Raw genomic sequence first — 19,872 nt, 5'->3', positions numbered from 1 at the left:
CCCATCCATCTGCAGGAGAAGAATAGACCGAAGCAACCAGTTACAGTATGATGACTAGGATTTGGACGCTTACAGATCCGTGTGAGGGGGGCGATTATCCAAAGCCCCTCATTGGGCTGCAGCTCACATAGTGTGTCCCGCAGGAGCTCATACTGAGAGAGGGCTGGAGATGAGGGGAGGAGCTGGAAACACAAACACAATTAGCGCGAGGTCTGTCTCTCCCGCAGCCAACCACCGTCCTCAAGACAAGTGCTCTTATTTAAATGTTGGTCGTAATTAACTTGAACCAAGCGGGACCGTTCGGAACACTCTTGGCATAACAAGAGGGCCGGGCCCCTCCTGCGTCCTCTCCCGCTTACCCCTCTGTGTTCTTTTTGTGTCCTACTGATATACTTGTTCCAGCTAATCTAGCATCATCGAGCTCAGAAGGATCTCCGGGTGGTGTTTGGCGGCTTAAACTCACACAGTGGTGCTTCTGTAACTGGTCGTTTTGTTTCATGCGAGTCAAAGGCAGGCAGAAGCAAGGGGGTGGGCTTCTCAGGGAAGGAAGGGGGAAAAGGGCTCTCAGAAAGGCATCTTTTCAAGGCTTTCACACATTTCTCATTGATTGCCTCTGCAGGAGATGTGAGACACGGGAAGGAAGGCATAAATCGAATAAATCTCTATCTGTCTCTACTATTTCTCTTTCTTGCTTTATCTCTCCACTGTGACTTCAATCAACTTTCCCACAAACGTGTCTAAAATATTTCATTTATTATTTAGTGTCTATGACATCTCTCTTTTTCAAAACATCATCATGTCTAGGTCAATGCCATGGGGGTTTTTTTCAGAGAGGAAATTGTGTGCTTCACAAAAGCAAATAGTTCTATTTAATTACAATTGAATAACACAACAATCTAACTGAAAAAAAAAATATTATGCAATTCCTCTTTTTCCACAACCCTGCTGGAAAATCAAGCCAATTTAAGTTGGTCAAACTTGTGTTTGAAATATGGTTTATTGCTGGCCCAAGGAGGTCTACCAAACCTAACCACTTTCACCAGTTTGTGTATTACCTCAGTCAGTCCCAGCCAGCTCAACCATCTAAACCAGCTCGGAACACCTGAACCATGTAAAGGCAACTACCACACCAGATTAAACTCGTGATGAAACAGATCATGTCTTCTGTACTGTGACGTACATCCGAGTGAAATAGATTATCAAAAGAGAAAATTATGAAGGGAGTGGACTTGGTTCTATTGGTCCATTGGTTGTTGATTGTATGGAAGCAGATCTAAATGAGAGCTTGTAGCTGATTTAGAAGAAAGGGATGGCGTTTAAGCAGACTAAGTTATGAGAGAAGTCCAGAATGTCACCAGAGATAAGTATGCAGGATCGAATAATGCAATTTTAAATAGAAAATGATGATGTCCGTCCAAGCAAATTTGTAAAAATTAAACATACATAAATGAATCCTTCACAATCAGATAAATAACACACATTTAAAAATAGATGGGTACGTTTTTATTTTATGATATTTTTTTTTTTAACAGAAACCAATAATTGAGTGAGAACATACAAGAAACCATGTTCTTGCCTAACTGCAAGCTTGTGAGAATAGTGACTTGTATTTTAAGTGGTCAAAATGTATTGGTTAGCAAATTTCATGTTTGCATAATTCATCCTGATGTGTGTACATCATGTCTGTAAAAAGAGAAAAGAAGGTTACTATGACGAAATATGCCACTTAGCTATTTTTGAGTTATTTTTCGATCACAAACACAGATAACTCAAACTATCAGATTCTTCCATGCAGAGGAGCATAGCGCTAAAAACAACTTTGTAAATTAACTTGAACATCAACCACGATAACTTGCATAAAGCACCTTTAAGTTGGTTTTAGCAAGATTTCTCAGCGTATATTTTTGGTATGTTGCTCCTAGGAATCAACCTAACCCCATACTCAACCAAGTACAGGAACACTGCAGAACAAATTCCCCAACTACAAGCACAAATTCCTGAAGTGAGTTATGAGTATTCATTTCGGTTTTGTATTTGAGACATCAGATTGGGTTGTTTCTATTGTGCAGTGTTTCCTCAGTTCGGTTTCATCAGGTCTTCTGCTTTGAGCTTTGAGCTTCTCATTAGCAAGCACCCCTGTGTTGCTTCAGACCCAGCACCCTTCCTCACTCTGGCACATCACTCAATTTCACATGTAAACACAAACAGTCAGGGATGAGAGTATAGAGGCTGAACCAGTGGGGGTACTGGAGCATATTGTATCGCTCTGTGAACTCCTCCTCCCTCACCGTCCTTCTGTTCTCCCAGAGACTCTCTCTCTCCTTGTTTTCATCTCTTTGTGTATCAGTAGTGCTTCAGCATCACTGCTTCTGGGCTGTGCCCTAATGAGAAATGTGCCATTTCCTGACATGCTCCGACCTCTCTTCTCCACGGATGCACAGCAAGCAGCAAGCCGATTAAATTTTAAACAAACATTCCTCAATGCCTCAACCATCGAGGAGTTCTGGTGCTACAACAAAGCAAGCAAAGTATTACAATCTTAGCTTTTTTTCATACTTGTTTTTTTTATATTAGTAAATAACATTCTTCTATAAATATGGATTCTTTGATGCATGACTTCTCCTCAGTTACACACCTGTACACGGTACATCTGACAAAGAAACTGCAATATATGAGGCGGCATTAGCTGGACCCCCTCCAATGCTCTGTCCTTTACAACTGAAGATGAGCGCTGAGTTCCACAGAGGGTCCAGCTGTAGCCATGGAGCGTCTGTCATTAAAACACAACCGCTCTGAGCACCAGGGTTTGGTTTCTAATAAAAAAGCCCTGTCTAGAGCAGGTTACTATCGCAGTTATATACTCATAAGACAAGCAGAATAACCATCACCACTGGTGACCTGCAGGCTCCACCAAAACATTCAGTGGTCAAACTGAGGTCGGCAGTCAACCCTGTGAAAACATCCATACACCCTGTGATCATCCATACACCCTGTGATATATTTTATATATACTGTACTATATTGGTAGATACTTCTATATATACAGATACTATAGATTCTATATCTTTAAGATGCAGTCTTATTTTCCAGTTAACTATTTTGCAACTGGCAGAGGCCTCTATATTTTATAGTCAATAAAAAAAGAACAAGATTTCCCCCAGTCAACTGCTTTTGAGATCACAGCTCTAGGGTAACTAGTTTGGAACTGTGTGCGTTCTTCTGCTGCTATTAGCCAATCCGTGCTTTCATGATGTCACCAACTTGGAATGGAGCAGTGCAGCTAGATGGACGGGGTCTGGGACAGGTGGTTGAGGGCTTGATGATATCAACCAAAAAAGGAAAACCGTTTCAGACGCAGAGCAAATTATTATATTTTGATTATGAAGACCAACTTTTTTCTTTGAGTTAACTTGGACTGATGAACCGCTCAAAGTAAGACCACAAATGAGTAAAATACAGAATTCCAGTAAAGCGACAAATCCCAGTGTTAGTGCCAAGTACAATCAATGTGCTCGCAGAAACCACACCCACCCACACAGAGAACCCCCTTAAGAGCCCCTGCCCTCTGCCCTCATACATAAAAATTGGAACTGGAAGAGGACCACCTCTCCTGCCACACACAGACCAATTTATTCACGAAAACACACAAACATAAACAGACTTGAGCTTATTATAGCATAAGATTAATCACTCTGGTGCAGAGCACAAAGATACAGGTAAAGAGTGCACACACACACACACACACACACTGAATAAGTATGAATCTCAATACTCAACCCGATATACACAGACACACCCAAGCTAAGATGTAGCAGTAGCAGTTTGGAGTCAGCAGTCCTAGCAAAGCCGTTTTATACCCCTCTCCATAATAACCCACTCCACACACACACACACACACACACACACACACACACACATTATTACAGCTTGCCTCTTTCCCAGCGCGCCACACAGTGTAAATTAACCAGATCTAATTATGGGGGTAGAGGAGGGAGAAATTGAGAAAAGGAGCGTGAGTGTGTGTGCGTGAGAAAAACAGAGAGATTTATTGAAAGGGCTAAGAGGAATATGAAAGAGAGTAAGAGATCTTTCCCTCCATCCACACATTAACAGCCTAACTGGATGGACCTCGCTGCTTGGATGCGGTTGGTTTCACCATGACGATCACTGTGGAAACGAACAGGAAATCAAAACTCTGACCCCCTGCTGATGGGGATTTAGTTGAACAGGTACCTACATACTGGTCACTTTAAGGAAGTCATTTTGCTGTTTATATTCTTGTGATCCTGGGTGGTGAGTCAATTTTGAAAGATAGGGTAATTTATTTAAAACCTTACATGGAAAATTAAGCCCCTCAGTTGTTTTCACAAAGCATCAATGGAAACAATTTTGTTCTAATTGCCTGTTTAGAGAATCTAAAATGAAGTTTCTCCATTGCTATACACTACCATTCAAAAGTTTGGGGTCAGTAAGATTCATTTTGAAATAAATTTATACTTTTAATCAGCAAGGCATTACATTGCTCAATCAAATAAATGCTGTTCTTTTGAGCTTTCTAATCAAAGAATCTTGAAAAATGCATGCTATCTATACAGTACACATATACAGACGATACTAGTGTAGGCTGTTCCTAGAGTAACACGCTCCTATAGATAGTAATGCTCTGCACCCTTCAGACAGGGTACTCAATTGAAGTGCTCTGCATGTCAGAGTGAGCGTGCCATAGTCGAATGGAATAACACTAGAGAAGGCAATGGAGGAAAAGTGGCACTAAGAGAAGACTGATGTGATTTCGAAGGGAGAACCAGATTCATGCGTCAAATATATGGACTATAAAAAAAAATCCAAGTATGTGATAAGGTGCTCCGTTCCACAGTGATGGATGTGAAAGACCTGCGATGGAGATGATGGATTCTCTCTCTTGACACGCAAGCACACACAAACCATGTATATATGCAAACATGCATTTCCACATTTCTTTTCAAAACTGTTATTGCATACCATCCTTTAATTTCACTACGGTACATACACACACAGCGAGCTCCACCCCCCTGGGCTATGTGACATCACTATTCTGTAGTGGTCCATTAGACTTGCTTTCTCCTCCCCTCCGAGCGAAGCGCAATAATGAAGATAGCGTCCATAAATAATGCATATGGTATATGATGCTATTCCAGCGCAAAGTGCCATCGCCTCAACAGGCTTTAAATAGTCACATTGAAATATTACTTTCCATGCATAGAGCCCTCCGGATGGCATTTAAATGTAGATGTTGAGCTTTACAGCCATGCCTGCAGGAGCGCGCACGCACGCACGCACGCACGCACGCACGCACGCACGCACGCACACACACACACACACACACTCTCTCTGAAGGAGCAACCTGTCCCACACGTTGTCTTTGAGTAACCCTTCTCTTTTGTTAACACGCATGTAAATAAGTGCTATGACTTTAAAAGTCATCTTTCGTTTTCTTTTCCACGCTCAAGGGGACATGGTTGAACTTATACCTCTCAGAAAATGGGGCCATTTTATTTGAGCATCTCCAATATACTTATTTGTTGCAGGTGTGCTGAAACAGTTTACCCTAAAGTGAGCCAAACCTGCCCTATTTTCCTTCCCTTTCATGGTACCATAAAATTAGTTCATATGACTTTTGTACTATATTCCAGGTGCTCTGAAGACATGTAAAAGCTTTTTATGAGGAACTGAACCAAAATGGTTCTTCACAAAAAACAAACAAACCAAAAAAAAACCATAAAATGATATATGACCTTTCAAAATCATTCAAGATTGTAAAGAATAAAAGCCGGGTGCTTCACAATAAGTCACAATACACACCAGGGGAATATAGAGCATATGTGTAGTAAGCACTTACTCTGTTACTTTATGGTGCCAAATGTTACAAACAATTTATTTTATGGTGAAGTGTGTCGAAGGAATCCTACTACAACTAAACTTGTAATAGACTGATGCTTATTTCTTTATATTTTCAAATCTTTTCATCCTGCGGTCCTTCTGTGTGTCATGTTGAGCTGCTCCACAGTGCTTCTGAAATCAATTTCTCCATTTAACATCATAACCGCGTTCTCTTTCATTTGGGCCAGCAATCTCCTCTTTGTCTCCTGCAGAGCTCTCTGAGGTCCTCTACAGCTCCTGCTGCTGACCTAAACATACTGTTATTGATTCATCCCATGAAGTGGAAGAACTATGATAAATAGTGTTAGATGGATAAATGTCCGTATATGCACACCATAGACACATGCGTGTGTAGTAGCCATTTTATGAAACTGGAGTCTGGATCAAGTAATATTAAAATTGTGCAATGCATTTAAGCGTATTAAGACTATTATTGTTATGATGATGATTACTTTATGTTTATATTGTACTTGCCCTCTGAAATAAATTGATTTGTACGTGATTGACATATTTACTATATCTTGGCAAGACGCCAATTTGGTTTGGCAAACGCTAAAATGTGTAGATGTGCTTTATGACATTTTCTGAGAACATTATTTAAATAAAGTTCACTTTCTTTGGAATTGAAATGGACAATCCAGCCAAATATGAAAATTCTCTCATCATTTACTCACCCTCATACCATAAACCATCGCTTCCAGCCAAATGTGGTATGCAAGTTCACGTTGTTGTAAAAGCAAGTGCATTGTGACGCAAGCACGCTTCAAAGCTCACGAGGACCATCACTTCTATGAGCTACGTGCTTATGTAAAGCTTCACAATTACATCAAGAGAAAACTTGACCATCTTGTGAATGTGCGTACAGCAGTTGGCTGGAAAAGATTGTTAACATATTTACAAATATTTTTCTTACACACACCTATCATTTCACTTCAGAACATTGATTCAACCACTGGAGTTGTATGAGTCACAATGGCTCTGTGTGCTTTGTGGAGCATCAACATTTGGAAAGCCTTTCACTTTTATTATATTACATACTCACAGAGATTGATACTTTTCTACAAATTTTCTAAAGAAAGAAAGAAACTCATATACATCCTGGACAGCATGAGGGTGAGCAAATGATGACAAAATTGTTGGAAGGAGAGATGTATTAATTAAAATCAAATAATCTTTATTCCACAGCCTTTATTTAGTCTGATACACAAAGCTAAATGCACATTCACTCATTCTACACACTTTGATGTGTCTGTTATACACACACAGGGCTCCTGTAAATTAGGCTGCCACCAGTGATCTATTTAACATGTTATAATGAGCACTAATATGCCGGTTTTCTTTAAAGTGCACAATGGTGCGTTGTGTGAGTCAAAATCACACAAATTGTGTTACCAGGCTAAGAATTTGGAACTTTGAAACACTGTCTAAACATTGAGCATATTTGTCTTGTTAGAACACCGTCCCCAAACTAATTAACATATCATTCTAGTGCCATGTCTTCAAAAGGGAGCTGTGGGGGCTTATTTTCCATTCCTTTAGGCCTGAAACATATTGTAAAATTAAACCCATCGACACATATCTGGACAAAAAAGGTCTACGTAGGGCAACTAATGGACAAATACAAAGGACTCTGGGTAAAATGCGTAGTGAGAGGGCTGATGGGAAAGCTTGGTCACTCATTATACCCCCTCACAATCTGCTGTCCACCTCTGCTCTTTCAAGTTTGGAAGACAAGAGATTCACTCTCTCCATCTTCGGCACCTGAATTTTTCTCTCTCTTTCTCTCCATTTAGACATGCTGCTTTAATCACAAAAAGACCCATTAAAACAGCAGATGCTGAAAATTACGACATTATTTAAATGACTGTTGCAGTGAGAACAAGAGGCGGAGCGAGAAGGAGAGAAAAATAAGAGAGATGCCCAGACAGATAAAGAGGAGGGGGTTACGAAATTAATTAGCCGGGTTTCCTTCTGTGCGCTTGTGGTCGTCTTTGTTGATATTTTCTGTGTCATTTCTTTTCTTTTAGCTTATTTTAGGAATGTTCATTAGTGTCCGCTGGACGCGCTGTGCGTGAATGAGAGAGAGTTTGGGGAAGCTCTTTTGTTTGTTTTAATGATTGAGTGAGCCGAGATCTTCATGCTCATTACAGCACTTCAAACACTGTTACCCATAATCAGGAGAAAGGAAAGACTGAAAAACAGAAGAAGAGAAAAATCGGATGATAAACTGCCCAGGGAGTCTGCTGCCCTACAGAGGGCCGTCCGGTACTCCCTCTCTCCCCATCTCTGTTCCCATGCTCTTGGCTATCACAGTTTAAATGGGTTGGACTGAAACTAGGCCGCTGCCTCTCAATTAACATCTCATTAGCTTTACATCACCCAAGCCTTCACCCTCCAGCCTGTGGGCCCTCCTTTCACAACAACACATGTTTATCATGCTCAGGCAACATTTCTGACAGCAAATATTTCAATTATTGTTTATGAAATGTTTGAACTCTGGAGGTTGTGCAGTGTGGGTGTGTAATTAGAGAACGTGCAATGGTCAGATGTAAATCATGACATTTTTTTGGTAAACATCACCTTTTTAATCATATTTTGTCTGTATCTGCAATACAGGTCACATAAACCCATATCCGAATTAGAAATGCATGGATTAATCTGTTTAACCAAAAATTAAAAACCTGTATGAGTTTCTTTCTTCTGTTGAACACAAAAGATATTTTAAAGAATGTTGGTAACCAGACGGTAGGTTGACGGTAACCTATAGACCTCCAAAGTATTTTTTTTCCTACTGTGGAAGGCAATGGCTACCGTCAACTGTTTGATAACTGACATTCTAAAATATCTTCTTTTTTGTTCAACAGAAGAAAGAAACTCATACAGGTTTGGAACAACTTGAGGGCAAGTAAACGATGACACAATGTTATTTTTGTGTGAACTTTCCCTTTAAGATGATTGCATTGGCCAATAATGTGCTTGGCCGAATGACGGAAGTTGAAATTCTGTTAAATAGCCTACATAAAATGTTTTGCCATGTGCCATTTTACTATATGATTTACATAATTAAATTGGTAAATAAATACATGTATATGTATGATATCTATATAAAACTGTTCAAAAGTCGGAGGGCAGTAAAACATTTAATGTTGTTAATTTGATATTTAAAGATTTAATGTTTTTGAAAAAAGTCTCTTATGCTGCTCACCAAGGCTGTATTTATACGATCAAAAATAAAGTCAAACACTAATAATTTAAGATACTAAAAATATTTAAAATACCTGTTTTCAATTTCAATCTATTTTAAAATGCCATTTATTCATTTGATGGCAAAGCTGAATTTCCAGCATCATTATTCCAGTGTTCAGTTTCACATGATGCTTACGAAATCATTCTAGTATGCCGATTTGGTGCTCAAGAAACATTTCTTATTATTATCAATGTTGAAAAAAGAGGGTGGCCATTGGCTGACATTATGCTGAATGGTTAAATCAATACTTACAGTGCTATGCACAAGTTTAGACACCCATGCTAAAGTTGACTAAAAAGAGGAATAAAAAATCATATTTTGGAAATTGAACTTAATGCCTTAATTTAAAAAAATAGGAAAAATCCAACCTTTAAGGACACCAATTTTCTTTGTGAATGAATAATGTATCGTAAATAAATAAATGTTCTTCCTTAAAATACAGGGTGCATAAGTTTGGACACCACTATGTTAAATTCCCATAGAGGCAGGCAGATTTTTATTTTTAAAGGCCAGTTACTTCATGGATCCAGGATACTCTGCATCCTGATAAAGTTCCCTTGGCCTTTGGGATTAAAATAGCCCCACATCATCACATAGCCTTCACCATACCTAGAGATTGGCATGGAGTACTTTCCATAAGATCATCTCTCAATGCAAATCAAACCAGCTATTAGGCTAACTGAAATAAAACCATGCAAATCTCTAGGTATGGTGAAGGCTATGTGATGATGTGGGGCTATTTTAATCCCAAAGGCCTAGGGAACTTTATCAGGATGCAGAGTATCCTGGATCCATATAGTAACTGGCCTTTAAAAATAAAAATCTGCCTGCCTCTATGGGAATTTAACATAGTGGTGTCCAAACTTATGCACCCTGTATTTTAAGGAAGAACATTTATTTATTTACGATACATTATTCATTCACAAAGAAAATTGGTGTCCTAAAAAGGTTGGATTTTTCCTATTTTTTTAAATTAAGGCATTAAGTTTAATTTCCAAAATATGATTTTTTATTCCTCTTTTTAGTCAACTTTAGCATGGGTGTCTAAACTTATGCATAGCACTGTATATATTGTTATATAAACAAAAAATATATTGTTTTACAGTATAGCCAAATTAAAAGGTTTATCCTGTACGATAAATTACATATGTACAACATGTGAGAGCGCTATAACACGAACACCACTGAGTTCTGATAAAAGAGAATGGAAAAAAACTTAAACATGCTGTGCGGGACCATTCAGTCCAATAAGACGACACGGTCCGATGCAAATCATCCAACAGAGTGTTAAAGTTAAATAATATATTAGCTACATCACATGTAGGATAATAACAAAAGACAAATGCCAAAACATGTTTTTTTGCCAACAAGGACAATATGTAATGTCTATTGGGTCACTTGCTTGATTTATAGCTTGTCAAATAACAGTTAATAGTCAATTAAGAAAGTGATTGGTTAAAACCCACGGAGAAAAACCCTTTTCTATCTCTCACACACACACACACACACACACACACACACACACACACACACACACACACACACACACACACACACACACACACACACACACACACACACGACTTCGCTGCCTAAGCTCCTTTTCTATTGGTCGGTAGGAATGCCACACTTGAAAGAATCTGATGTTGTGTCGCTCCTGCCCTCTCACAGCGAGGACCCCTGTGAAATTACCCTCTCATCAGAGGCTTTGCACCAGCACTGCTCCTGATGCAGCGCAGCAATCAGCCCTTTCACGCTCTCATCAGACAGTAATTTCACATCATCATCTTCACGCCGCTGTACAGATTTAATAGGCTGTCCGCTGCCCAGAGAGAAATGGGGAGAAAGAGAGATCAGAGAAGGAGGCAGAAGGAAAAGGAAAGGGGGGAGGGAGGGAGGAAGGTGATAAAGAGACGCCCTCCCTCAACGTGCTCAAACACTACACAATCTCCCAAGAGGGGGAGCAACAGAGAGGGAAAGAAAGAAAAGAGAGGGAGAAATGGAGGGAGAATGAAGTATGAGATGATGGGGGGGAAGGGAAGGAAGCAGGAAAATGGCAGATAAACTAGAGACCTTAACAAAAAATTCCACATCCCCAAAGGGGATCTCTCTACGCAATGAGAGGAAGGTTCTGCAAATCTCAAAACAACATGCTCCCGACTGTCTTAATCTCGCCCTCACATTCACCTACACATGATCATAATTGTAACCCTCTCACCTCAGTGGCCAATCACACCGGTAATTTATTCCAACAGCCACGGGAAATCATAACTAATGTACCCTAAAATAGCTTTGTCAATCACTCGCCAGTTTAAATAGCCAACGGGAAATCGCTTCGAGTCCTGAGTGTTGTTGCAGACATCATATAAAGCACCATTGGCATGTAGCCCTCGCCCCGTATCCCAATTAATAGCATCATCAGCATTCAGAGCAACCGAGCATTTTGTGACTTAATGGCACCTTTCTCGCCTTTCTTTATAGAAGAGGAGGTTACATGTCATATCATAATCCCTCGATAAATCGGGTCTACTGTACGGACCTTACAAAACCACAACTGAGAAACTCTTGAGAAAAAAAAGAGCAATGTCTTTGTGTCTTGAGTGGATTGTGAAATATTGAAAATGCAGTGACAGCTAGGAGTGAAAAAGCATTTAAATTAAAATGGAATGGTCATTACTTTCTCTCTCGCTCGCTTGTCTTTTCGTTCTTTCTCTGTCCTTTTCACCCCGCTTTAGTTTGTCAGAGCAGAAATGAAAAGGCTGAATCTTGCCGGGGCTAAACAGGCTCAGTTTTGAATAACAAAGTGGACGGACATTTGGCATCACAATTCACTCCAGCAAAGACTCAATTACTTCCCACTCATTAGCAGCAACTGTTGAGACCTCTTTCTCTCACTCTCGCGTTCTCACACATACACGCTCACAAATTGGCCGCGATTCAGCTTGTTTTTGGTCTTACAACAAGGTGCTTTAAATCGTAGTACCGACAAACACGCAGCATTGGCCAAGAGTGATCAGTAAAAAGCCAGATGGCATTAATATGTGCATCTCACACAAATCTAAGAATTTAGTCCTGAACAACCACAAACAGACAACATTCGGCACACTGCGAGTCCCGAGAGTCTTTGAACAGGACTGTTGGGACAGGTCAAGGCCAAAACGAGAGCCATGCGTCTCTGTCAGCATAAATGTGGATGGATAGGGGAGGTCAGACTTCTCTCACTAGTCAGCATGTAGCTGTTTATTCACTAATATTCACACTCCTCACCATCTGTCAGCCAAACAACCCGCTGAAACGAGCCAAGAGTTGTGTAAGGCTAAAGCAAAAAAAGTAGTGTATTACAATCTGTCCAAAGATAATCCAAAAAAATATAAAACAATTAAATGCTTAGAGTCTTTAAGGAAAAGAAAGAGCTAATGTGATTTAGATTGAGAAGGTTTACTACAAAACTATAATCACTTAAGCAATTTACTAAACTCTACATGAAAAATGACAGTGACAGAACTGTTTTTTTGTTCTTCAATCTATGTGCTGATACTAGGCATACATATTTTATTTATGTGACTTAAATAATAAATCAATCAATCAATAAATACGAAATAATCAGACAGGAATGTTGCAATAATCAACACTGTAGCTTATTGCAATTCTGCCTTTATACTTAGGCAAAACATGCATGAGAACGCAATAAAAAAAATACTGCCATTTATACTAAGCTACAGCAGGGAATTTGATTCAACTGCAAAGTTATAAAGGATCTGTATTGTGATAGCTCGGAATTCCCTATAGAGTAACATGCATACTGTACAATATAGGATAGAAGTAAAGAGTGCATTAGGAAAATTAAGGTGGCAAAACACTTGAAAAGCACCTTCTTGAAATTATTATTGAAAGTGTGTTGACCACTTTAACTCACATACAGTACGTAGTATAGTGACAGATAAAGGTGAGAGGAACAGAGCTGTAGCTGAGTTGAAGAGAACCAGCGGACTATTCTCATGGTCGTTTGAACAAGGTGCTTCAGTCAGGTAATTTATTCTTCATCTTAGATTGTTCAAAGCCTACATCCATATTCTTCCTCTTAGATTGTTCAAAGCCTACATCCATATTCATACCAGCCAATGGAACAAACGGTATACCTTGCAGCGTTATCATACAGTATGTCATAATAGCAGTCAAGACAAGAATGTGCGAGGTGTTTGCCAAGAATATCACAATTCAAACACAAGCTTTTGTTCTTTGTACATTGCCTTTTAAATATTTTGACCACAATTAAACTATTCTGCAGCTTTTGTTCACCCACCTGCCCATTTGAATCTCTATTCTTTGTCACTGATTATATTCCATTTCTTCATCATCAATAACCCACTGATTAACTAAAAAAATTGTTCTAGGTGTCTGCCATCGGACAGCTTAGCGCATGCAAAATGCTGACTTTAATTTGTGATAAATTGCTTGTGTGCAGCTCTTTCTTTCAGCTTTCTGTGATTGAAAGAATCACATTCACTGCACTGTTTCCAGCCCATGATGCAGCCAACAGTCTGGCTGACCTATCAGCCATGATTCATGCAGTGTGGCTGCTGAGATCAGCCCTGTCTGGTTGTCTGGCTCTCCACATGAAGAGAACATGTCTAGACCATCTAGATTTAAATACTTCTGCATTCTGGCTCCTTAACTGAGGAACGGACAACCAAAACCCTTTAGATCTGCTCACTCATTTGCACCAATTATAGCCAAAATTATATCTAAACAAGCCCTTCACCCTGTGCTCTATTTTCTGTGCTATTGGTGATAAATGCAATACAAGGACTTGAATACAACTCGTCTATAATGAGAATGTTTTTAATTTTTTTTTTTTTTTTTTTTTGTGGAGGCAAAACTAAAAAACAACAACAACGTGTGTGTGTGTGTGTGTGTGTGTGTGTGTGTGTGTGTGTGTGTGTTTGTTTGTACACCAAGAATTACCGGTACATCAATTTTCTTGGACACTTTTATTGGACAATGAACCTAATATTTTTGTTCCACAATTTATGACTTAATTATTTTTTTTAATTATTTTTTTTATACGGAGTGTCTCACCTGAATTTAAAAGAGGTAAATTGTCAGGTTCTGCACTGAAGAAAAAAATTGGTGTAGAAACCATTTTCACTTCCGAAATTGCTAGTAAAATTTAGCAGACTATTACAAAAACAATTAGAAAAACTACAAAAAGAATGTTTAATATTCTTTACTCCAATAATGGTTTTTTTTTTACAACTTTTTTTAAATGTGTGTCACCAAAAGGAAAAGCAAAAAGACTCAAGTGTTAGCTGGAATATCACAAACACCACCACAACAGCCAGCCTTGGATCAGAGAAGAAATCAGAAAAGAAACTGACAAACAGGCAGACACATAAGGGTTCAAAGACAAGAAGCATACATGCTGAGATCCTGGCAACTCATGCCTGCATACAGGTCCATTTGTTGTGTGTCTGGCTTCGCATTCATTCCTTTCTTTGAGTCTTTGTACGATTACTCCTCCCGTCTTGAAAGACGTATTTGAGCAATTACAGTGTTATGATGAATAAAACAAAACTGATCAAACGCAGTCTAGCATGCACATCAAAAGCTGACAGGAGGTTTGTACCTTAATGCCGTTGCCTAAATTGACCTAAATGCTGTTAAAAGGTCAAAACTCTTTAACAGTGCCTGGATTGGCAAAGCAACACAAACCCAAATCCATCTGCTCTGAACATGAAATAAAACATCCCAGACTGGAACTTCAGAGAAGCATGTGTACATGGATAGCTCCTAAAGACACATGATCGATGTGGCCTAGTTAACCATGAAAAAGCTGGAATACGAAGCTGCCTCGTTTTTGTTTTCCTGGAGACAGCTACATCTTGGGTCTTGGGGTTCCCTTCACACTAGTAAACACATCTAGGGACTCTCGCGTGCACAAACCCAATGCCCGTTCACAGTCAAACACACGCATACACACTCATACACACCCTCGCCTGCTCTGTCAGCTGAACTGACAGCAGTAATGAGTTTCTTCTCCCCTCTTCTCTGCATAAGCCAACTGGCACCCACTCAAGGGAATTTTTCTGGCTGAATTGTGGCCATTAATCACAATCTAGGGCAAGGCGGTGGCATGATAGTGTATGCGGCAAGCCCGGATACTTTTAACACTGACTAGAAACAGGGAGAATAGAGGAAGTGATGTACCTAACAAATTCAGCCATTGGCTGAAGCTCAACAACGGGCGATGTCAGAGTTTGTCACTATGAGCGCAATTACCGCGGGAAGAACGGCGTGCCATCAATCACACTCAACAAGACGGACAGACATTCACCAGCTCCTCGGCGTCTCAACAAATGAAGGCAAAAATAAATAAATAAAAACAAGTCACACACTCTAGCATATAAAGCATTGATACACACACATACTGTATATACACACCGTAAATCACATCCTCCATCTCCTCTATTAAAATGTAGATTTTGATTAATTAAAAATCTGGCATAGTAATGAAAATGTTGAATTTAGCAAAAGATGTTATGATGGATTACAGAACCGTGTGGCGTGGAGTGGGACCCTATTGTGCCTCTCACACACACACACACACCACTTTCTCAGTGATGGAACGGTGTGCGTCAGAGTGAGTGTCTGTGTGGTTGAGAGGAAAGTGGAAAGTTAAGGTGGCTGTGGAGACCATCCCACTATAGATCTTCCATCATCCTAGGACAGCTGGCAGTTGGATGCCCATTTCTCACTCTTTTCCTTTTATACGCCTCTATTTTTTTCTTCACTGGGGCCCCCAAACTGCCAGCTGACTAGAGTCACTAGGGAAATCACCTCAGGGTTGATGTGCAGGTCCCTCTGATGCACATGCCCCACCCCTACAGCACATGCTCTAATCCATATGAATTCATGCAAATACACACACACACAAACTCAGCGTGGAGCTAAGCCCTACCACGGTACTGTCCGCCTCGCTTCTGACAAATCACAAAGCAACCAGGGCAGAGAATGAGAATTATGACCCCAGACCCACAGCGTTAATGCCTCCGCTCATGACATCAATCTATGGACCTTTCCACTGCCACAGATAAAGAATCAATCATCACAACCTACAATCAATCACAGAAAACAATGAACTGCAAAGACACAGAATCAGTCAAGCATAACACATCCTGTAAATTAACAAGAAAAAAAACACAAAATCCAATCCTTAATCAGTATATCAATCATATTTTAAAGTAAAAATATCAAATTACCTTTAAAATTAGTGATATTTACCTGAAAACGTAATGGCATGAGATATGACTTGTTTTCGAATGCATTTTGAATAACTGTATTTTGTTTTGTTCCAATGACATAAAAAAAAAAAAAATCTTTCATGTAAATCTGCGTTTTTGTTTTCTGACCAGCCCAACAGGTGATGGGCATATATTGGCATTTTGTCAGTTGCTTGCTTTCTATTTTTGTGATCCCACACTTCAAAGACAAAAAAGACTAACAGTTACATAGATAGAGCGAAAGACAGAGCAACAAATAAGAGCGACAGACAATACAGAATGAAAGATAGGTAGAGCGAAATGGATAGACAGACAGCTAGAGCAATAGAACAAATACAGAAAGACAGATAGGTAGGATGACAGACAGACTGATAAAAAACAGATAGCTAGAATGATAGATAGAGAGACAGAAAGCTAGAGCAGAGAGACAGACAGACATATATAGTAGCTAGAACGACAGACAGACAGACAGACAGACAGACAGACAGACAGCTAGAGCGAGATGGACAGACAGCTCTGAGCAATAGATACACAAACAGAAAGACAGATACATAGTGATAGAGAGACAGACAGACAGAAAGACAAAGACCGCTAGTCAGAGTAATAAATAGATAGAAAGACATAGCTAGAACGACAAACAGACATGCAAAGACAGATAGACCAATAGATATTTGTTTTGTTTTAAACAGCATCGAAACTGCTGTTTTATATTTTGTGCTGGTTTCTGATTATAGTGCTTTGGAATAACAGGTGTAATTGCACTCTGCAGGTCAGTTCAACTCTGAGGTAAATTTGCCCGTTATGTAGATGAAAATGTTAAGAGGCTCGGTGTGTAATTACAGATCTAACGTCTTGTGTGAACATCTGTTAGTGAAAGCGACTCCCCTTGAGCTCATGATGTCATTCTGTACCTGCACTGTCACTGAACCCAAACAAAACCACATCCCCCGTGAAGCACAGTGACACTAATGACAGTGTTCCTGAGTGAGAGCTGCAGTACTGATGCGGTCTCTTCTTTAATTCCATGGATCTACTACACGAGCTAGTAACATGCTTAGTGTTTTTCCTGCAGAAAACAGAATAGCCTATTATTTGATGCAGTTTTTTCCCCTGTTGACTGTCATCATCTCCTGTTCTGTGCTGTTGGAAAGCAAGCCCATCACCCCTCCCTTATATGAAAATTGAAAATGAAAGTTATACATCTTACTCGTGATGTTTCCAAACAAGTGACACCAGCTGTAAAAGGTTAGATGTGCAAAGATATTAATCTCTGACGTAATAAGGAAACGTTCTCCCTATTGAGTTGCCGCTGTTTAAAAAAATGTGCTCTACAAATAACCATGCTTTGCCTAATTTTACCTTTGCATAATTTTATTGAGAGAGGTGATACCATTAGACTGTAATTAAATAGTACAAGAAATTATTAAACAATACTAATTTAAGAGTTCACTTTAAAATAAAAATTCTGTCATCATTCACTCACCATCAAGTTGTTTCAAACCTTTATGCGTTTCTTTCTTCTGCTGAACACAAAAGAAGATATTTTTAAAGAAAGTCGTTAACCAGACAATTGATGAACCCCATTGACTTCCATAGTAGGAAAAACAAATACAATGGCGTCCATCAACTGTTTGGTAACTGACATTATTGAAGAAATTCAAACAAATTTGAAACAACTTGATGGTGAGTAAATGATGACAGAATTTTCATTTCGAAGTGAACTAATTCTTTAAGAGGCGATGCAGAATCACAACAAATCTCTTTTTTTCCCAAAAAGTTCTACAAGGGGGTTTCCAAATCACTCTAAAAAAGACAGACGAGCATAATGTTGGGTAAAATCGTCCCATAAACGTGTCCACTTACAAATAGCCAACATACAACAAGTGTTGTCATCTCTGCTGCAAATACTAGCTTTCCTAAGGACACTTTTTGAAGGTCTTATGGAGATATTGTAGAATTACAGAGGAGGGAAGCAGCCGTACACAGCACTGACCTCCATTCCTTGCTTTCGCTTTTTTTCTCTCTCTCAGCACTCAGTGTAAAAGTACTCAATTGCATGCGACACTAAAGAAGAGAGGGACGGTAACAAGCCCTTGACATGGAGAACGCTGTCCGCCTAGTGATCCTACAGCGGTGAATACAGACACTGAGGGTGTTTACATTAGCGTATCATTTAGATCCATATGCGTGTGCCATTGATGATGCAGTTACAAACACAGACTTTTAACACTCAAAAGATCTTTCAGAAGGGCATTTTTGCATCTTGAAAAAATACAGTATGTGTGTGTGAGAGAGAGAGTAGGATATATGGGTGCCCTTGAAAGAGAGCTGATGGGTTCAGGGGAGCTCAGGTCCGTTCTGGAATGAAACACTCCCTCCGGGTTCAAGGTTTAACCTTCACAGTGGCCAGGTCGAGCAGAATCGGAGACTAACACATGTTAGTTCACTAATTCATTAGTTGCTCAGCGCAGTTTTTGTTTTTTTGTAACTCCAGAAAGTAATAGCTACTGTTAAGGTTGTATATTTAAAATTCAAAGTCATATTTAAAAGTCAGTATAAAATAAAGAAAAAAAGAAATGAAATGCTTTGATTCAGCAAGGATGCATTTAAATGATCAAAAGTGACAGTAAAGAGATTTTAAAATATCATAAAAGATTTTCATTTCAAATAAATGCTGTCCTTCTGAACTTTATATTCATTAAATAATCCTGAAAAAAATATTGGTTTCAACATAAATAATAAGCAGCAAAGCTGTTTTGAACTGTGATGAGAAATGTTTCTTGAGCACTAAATTCATCATATTAGAATGATTTCTGAAGGATCATATGACACTGAAAACTGGAGAAATGGCTGCTGAAAATTCAGCTTAGCCGTCACAGGAATAAATTACATTTTAAAATTGATTAAAATATAAAACTGCCATTTAAAAACTGTAACAATATTTTACAATATTACTGTTTTTTCTGTCATTTTGAAAAAAAAAAAATGCAGCCTTGGTGAATGGTGAGCATAAGAGACTTACCGGCCCCAAACATTTGAGCACTGAATAATATATTTCCCATTACAATACAATACAATAAATAAAACAATACAATAAAGAACATTTAAAAACAACCAAGACTGACCAAAGTGATGTACAGAACAGAATAAATAAATAAAAATAAAATGACCAATAAAAAAAAAAAAAACAATAGATCGTACCTAAATCAAGGAGTATTAAAAGCCAAAGAAAATAAATAAGTCTTTAAAGAAGATTTGAAGGTGGAAAAAGAGGGATCTAATCTAATGTAGAGAGGTAGACTGTTCCAAAGTTTTACTTATTATACTTTTTACTGAATTTGTTGCGATACATTCTGGGATTATTTTACACATGCAATGCCTTAGAATTTGGTCAATATACTTTGATCTGAAACACTCATATGATGC

The 19,872-nt window shown here is 39.0% G+C and overlaps 1 protein-coding gene across 1 annotated transcript in view; it reads right to left on the bottom strand.

Moving 5' to 3' along the window:
• Positions 1 to 19,872, bottom strand: part of igdcc3 (immunoglobulin superfamily, DCC subclass, member 3) — a 64,136-nt gene that overhangs the window by 21,152 nt on the left and 23,112 nt on the right. The window lies entirely within an intron of this gene.

This window comes from Phoxinus phoxinus (genome assembly GCF_949152265.1).
Source record: "Phoxinus phoxinus genome assembly, chromosome: 2".
Taxonomy (NCBI): Eukaryota; Metazoa; Chordata; class Actinopteri; order Cypriniformes; family Leuciscidae; genus Phoxinus; species Phoxinus phoxinus.
The sequence above is the reverse complement of the archived record's forward strand: the minus strand, read 5'-3'. Positions and strand labels throughout refer to the sequence as shown.